Source organism: Suncus etruscus, chromosome 7 (assembly GCF_024139225.1).
Source record: "Suncus etruscus isolate mSunEtr1 chromosome 7, mSunEtr1.pri.cur, whole genome shotgun sequence".
Taxonomy (NCBI): domain Eukaryota; kingdom Metazoa; phylum Chordata; class Mammalia; order Eulipotyphla; family Soricidae; genus Suncus; species Suncus etruscus.
In genome coordinates, this window is record NC_064854.1 from 32,505,080 (window position 1) to 32,511,079 (window position 6,000).

Here is a 6,000-nt window from a genome sequence, read left to right on the forward strand (position 1 = left end):
GAGAGTTCCCTATGCAGTACTGATGTGGGATTGACCCATGGACTAGAAATTAGGAGAAAAGTAGAAATACTCATGAGCACAATGGTGGTTCAGACTAGGACTGAGACTGTGTCAGCAGCTTCTCTAGGGCCTCTGCGAACCCCTGAACTGACTGCATCACCCCAGAAGGCAATGAGATCTGATATAATTGCCTAATTATTGCTGTAGGCAGAACAGTCTTGGCTGCCCATGCTGATGAACCTGAGCAGACAGCATTTTCAGTCACTTCAGCTTGGTCATTGGACTGGGATATACAGGAACTGGTCTATGCCTTCAGAACATCCTCTCTATCTTTTTTTTTAATTAAATATATTTTTTATTTAAGTAACATGATCATATTTGGGTTACAGTCATAACCAGAACACCCCCTTCACCAGTGCAACATTACCCTCTCCCCCCTTCCCATCCCCTGCCTGTATTCGAGACAGGCATTCTACTAGAGTAATTTGTTTTTAAATTCAGTAAGTTGTATTTTTTTCCTTAAAGGATGAGTAAAAAATATAGTAAAGGTGTGATAGTGGCAATCGCAATGTTTGCATGGGTCCAGAAAAAATGGAGAAAATGGAAAAAAAAATCCTTGACCTAATTACAAAAAGGCCTCACCCCAGAAGTTTATTGGCATAAGACAGACTCTGGGTTCCAGGCATACCAGTTTATCCAACTCCAGTCATTCTCAAGGTCCCGGTGAAACTTTTTCACACTTTAGCTATTGTTGGTATCAGACTCTTATATTTAAAGACTCTGGATTCTGTGCATTTCTTTCATTGATGTCAGGCTGATGTGGAGCATCCTCTAGTTTCAGCATATCATTAAATGCGGAGCAATTTGCCCTGCATGCAGACTGTTGCTGAGTTGCCTGGGTGTTGGGAGCACTCTTTGGAGTAAGTCAATGCCAAAGCAGTGGTAGGTCTTCTCTGGTAGAGGCTTGAATCCTAATAATGTTAAAGACAATTGTGGTTGTTTCTATAGATGGTATTTATTGTTCAGGTGTGTGTGGGCGATGCCTATTCTTCTGAGGCCTGAGCCAAATCATTATGCCAATAGAACAACCTCTCTTATAAGCCCAGTGGACCCTTTCCTGACCATTCCTGTTATGGTGGTGCTCTCTTTGAAGGTCCTCCAGGCCTTCCTGGAGGACAAGAGCACTGTCCCCTGAGTTGGGAGTCTGAAAACAGCTAGTCTCTGGTTGGTGGCAGGCAGTGCTGTGACTTTGGCTGTTACATGCAGAGCACTTGAGGGCTGTCCTGTGTGTTCTGGTCAATCCTTCATTCAACTGGTAGCACCATCCCTAATGCAAAGTAGGTGGCCAGGCAAATCATCCACAGTTCCAGCTACTTCTTTGCTAGCATCCTCTTTTTGCCTCTGTGCACATCTAGATAGCTAAGATAAAATTCCGTTTCAGTCTCTGAAGCAAGAAACAAAGCCATTGCTGTCACAATTTTCTACTGATGAGTAAGATTTAGTAAACCGCACCATCTTCTAACTCCATTTTTCTCATTTATAAGATGAGCGTTACAAAGCCACGTTTCCCCTCCTTCCTTAAATGTGTGCTGTGGGAATTCCACAGTTCTAGGGAGGTCCTTTGATCTCCCTGGGAAAGGCACAATGAAAGAGACATGATTAAAATCCCATGGAACCAAGATAAGCTTTTCCTGCATGCATTTCCAATTTTTATGTCTTCTATACTTTCAGTTTTATTACTCTTTCAAAATAGGTTTGGGATCATGTCTCCTTCGTCTATTTATAATTAAACCATAAAGTCTGTACGAAGACAGAAAAGAGTGTACATGACAGTTATGTGCTTAAGGCCATTTTTCCATTTTTTAACTAATAAAAGCATTACTCATTTGGAATATTGCTTGTAATTGAATTTACATTTACAATGAACTTCAGGCTTCAAATTTGGCTTGAGTGGGCAGAAAGAAAAGAGAGAATAATCCAAACAGTATAATTAACAAAAGTGGTAGCAGCATTGTTTGCACAGTTTGAAACAAACATACTGATTTTTCTTAGAATGGCCTTAATAAAAATCAAACAAAGCAAAACATAAAGTTCAACTCCCCCCCAAAAAAAAGAGAAAGAAAAAAAGCAAAACAAACCCTTAGAGACAATTCTGCTTAAAAATAATTTTAACCTTTATACTTTTACCCTACTTCAGAGAAATATTATATAACAATGAAATTGTCTTTTGGCTTTTGAAAATTTTCTTCAATTAGTTGAAATGTTAAGATTAATAGACTGGAGTCAGGGCAACAAAAAGGAAGTTTTTGGTGGGTCTGCTCTAAACATTAATATTTAGATATTGAAATATGGGTATCTTGCTTACTTCCAACTTAGAAAACTGATGAAACATTTAAGTGACTTGTCCGCAGCCATACTGTGAGCAGGAATTTCTGTCAAGGATCACAGAGCTGAACTCCTTTCTTCCCAATGGAAGTTGGAAATTTGTTGTGAGAGAAATAAAGTCAAGTTTACAAAGTTTTGTTTTCGAATAAAACTTCATAAATCACACATGACTGAAATAGGGTTCTTAACTTTCAGGCAGATGAAACATCATTAAACTGTGTGGCCTGGACAGTACAGTGGGCTGGGTGCTTGCCTTGCACAGGGCTGACCCAGATTCAATCCTTGGATGGTCCCTTAAGTCTGCCAGGAGTGATCCGTGAGTGCAGTCTTTAGTAAACCTGAGCACAAATGGGTGTAGTCCACCACCCCACCCACACCAAAGACAAAATAACAAAAAAGAAAACAACACAAAGCAAATAAACTACAACAACAACAAAAATCTACTCCAGTACCCTCCTCAAACCACATGATTCCTGCCACATGATTTCTACCCCATCCTTCCCAGTGGCACCAGGGAGAAATTCTCTACCCAGCTTATTTGGGGGCTTGGGGACTGTGAAGAAATCTATGATTTTTTTCAAGAGTTGAATTTTGAGAGGGGGAAAATAAAACCCTACATTTTCTATGTTGTTCTGTCAGCTCTGAGATTATTTTTTCCTAATCTCTTCTCCAAATGAGCTCTGTTCTTTGGAGTTCGAATTCAGAGCTAACTTTCCTTGGCTGGTTCTGGAGAAGAACAGAAAAATGAGTGTCCAGACACAATCTCATTGTCTCTCTTACTGCTAGTTTTATTCTTACAAACCATGCCCCTGACCATGTCAAAACCAATTGATCCTGGTCATTTTTTTCTTATCCAATAGAAAAATTAAGAGTGACATTTTCTTAAAAAGAGAGAGAGAGAGAGAGAGAGAGAGAGAGAGAGAGAGAGAGAGAGAGAGAGAGAGAGAGAAGTTTTCTTTACTTTTTTTTTTTAAGTTTTCTTAAAAAATTTTCTTGATTGATTTTCCTCTTGGAAACAGAAGTCTTTCGAGGACATAAAAATGTGTTAAATTCACTCTTTGCCTACTCTTGATTTTTTTTTTTTTTCATTCTTAGCTAAAAGCAGAGTGACCCTGCTACAGTTTCAGTGAATAGTGTCGGGCTTTATTTTGAGTCATAAAACGTCAAACTTCATGTAAATTGTATTTCTAAAGCCTCAATAGCACCCAGAAACTGTAATTACATCTGGACAGTGTCTTTTTCAGCAAAAGAGACTCAAACAGTTTTCTTTACGGTCATGCTTTGACAACCTCATTCACTTTATTCATAACACTATGCGAAAGGAATTTCCTTTCAGAAACCAGTCAATGAGCACAGCATAGTGGGGATTTTCTACATGATTGCGTTCATGGAAGGGCAGCATTCTATTTCCAGAATAATCAACCAGTCAGCGACATTCAGCTTCTCAGAATGATGAATATTTGAGATTTCAGAATGAAAGCAAGCAGCGTGATGGGGGGCTGTCGGCATTGATAAAAAGCTAGAATCAGAAAGCTAAACTCTTAGATTACATGCATCATTCCACCTGAGTTGAGTGTGGAAAAAAAATCTATCAGACAGAGAGAGAGACAGACAGACAGACAGACAGAGACAGACAAAGAGATAGAGACAGAGAGAGACATAGAGTTTTTGGTTTGTTAGTTGATGCATTAAAAGGTGCTCTGGACAGGGAATGAGAAGAAAGTTTGAACTGTTCTAAGATGTGAAAGTCACCTACACAGATCTGACTGACTAATTATGCTTTTCTGTGTTTCTTGATTGCTTAAAGAGAGAGGAGGAGGAGGAGGAGGAAACGGAGGAGGAGGAGGAGGAGGAGGAGGAGGAGGAGGAGGAGGAGGAGGAGGAGGAGAGAAGTAGGCAAAGAAATCTGAATCGAAAACAAACAAAATGAATGAGAAAAAAAAAGAAAGGAATATTAAAAGAGGAGGAGAAAATCCATTCCCCCGACCCCCTTAGACATGGAGAAGGGAAACAAATGGAACAAGTTAGTATTTCATTAAATGGGCCATTTGGGAGCTTCCAAACTACCCTTCAGGTCTGCTAACCTAGAACCTGGGGCATTCACTCCACCTCATTAAGAAATGGAAAGTCTGGTTCCTTGCTTGCTCTCTCTGCATTTTGTACTGAATTACAGCTAAGTTAACCTCCAATGCTTCTTGCATTTTCCTTAGTTTTGCTCAAAGGACTCAGGGACAAGGTTACTTAGGGTATGTTCCATGCAAGGGATTAGTCCACAATAGTTTTGCACACATTTGTAAGAGGTAATCACCACATTGAGCGCCAACATTTAGAAGCTTTTACAATAATTTTGATGCAGAATTTTGTCTGTTGAATTTATCTTTACTTTTAATCTTTTTTGTTTGTTTTTGGGCCACACTGGTCATGCTTGGGGTAAATCCTGGCTCTGAACTCAGGAATTATGCCTGTTGTTGCTTGGGATACCCTATGGGATGCTGGGATAGAGCCCAAGTTGGCCACATACAAAGCAAGTACCGTACCCTGGACTATCACTCCAGTGGTCCTCAAACTTTTTAAACAGGGGGCAAGTTCACTGTCCTTCAGACTGTTGGAAGGCTGGACTAGAGTAAAAACAAAAACTATGAACAAATTTCTATGCACACTGCATATATCTTATTTTGAAGTGAAGAAACAAAACGGGAACAAATACAATATGTGGCCCATGGGCCGTAGTTTGAGGAACACTCAAATTTAGGCTAATCCCTGATTCTAATTTTAAAGTGGGACTTCATTGTTCAGATCGTGGTCTTTTCTTTCGTTTTTTTGGCTAGTGTTACATTTTTATTGCATCTTGCAAAGTGTTGGTCTGTGAGAGACTGAGGAAAGGTGTCTTCTATCAGAGGTAGTGTAGAGAGCCAGGAGAGAGTGTTTTTTGCAGAAAGACAATCCAACTTCCAAATGTAAGTGGGACCTAGAGTGTAGAGGAGAGTCAGACAGTTCTCCTGGAAAGAGTGATCAGAGCTAGGTCCTCTACTTCATGGCCTTCTTAAAAGCAACAATTCTCAAAGCATATTTGTCCTAAATTTCCCTATAAGCTTCAAAAAGTTTATCCCAGACCTACAATTGTACCACATATAGTTAGTGCTCAGGGTTTTTTTTTTTTTTTTCTTTTGGGACCATAGCTGGCAGTGCTCAGGGCTTGATCTTGACTTTGTGCTCAAGGAAATACTTTTGCTGTGACTCAGGGTACCACGTGTGGCATTGGGAGCAGACCCTGAAACAGCTGTGTGAAAAGCACATGCTCTACATGGTATGCTATCTGGCTCATAAACATTTTTTTTGATGCATGAAAGCATAGGTCTTATTGATGGATGGCATGGGAAGTCTCATGATTGTTTTTCAGTCTTTTTGTATATTTTAGTTTGCTTCTAAGTGGTGACCATTATTTATGACCCAAAGAACACATTAGCAAGAAGAATGATAAATAATATTTTAAATCAGTCTTCACTTGGTTGTCAAAATAAAAAATTTTTCTATAGGTTAGAATGATTACCCTGGTACTAGAACAGCTTCTAGATAATTGAAAAATCAAAAGTGTGTGTCCAGTGAGTAGTACAC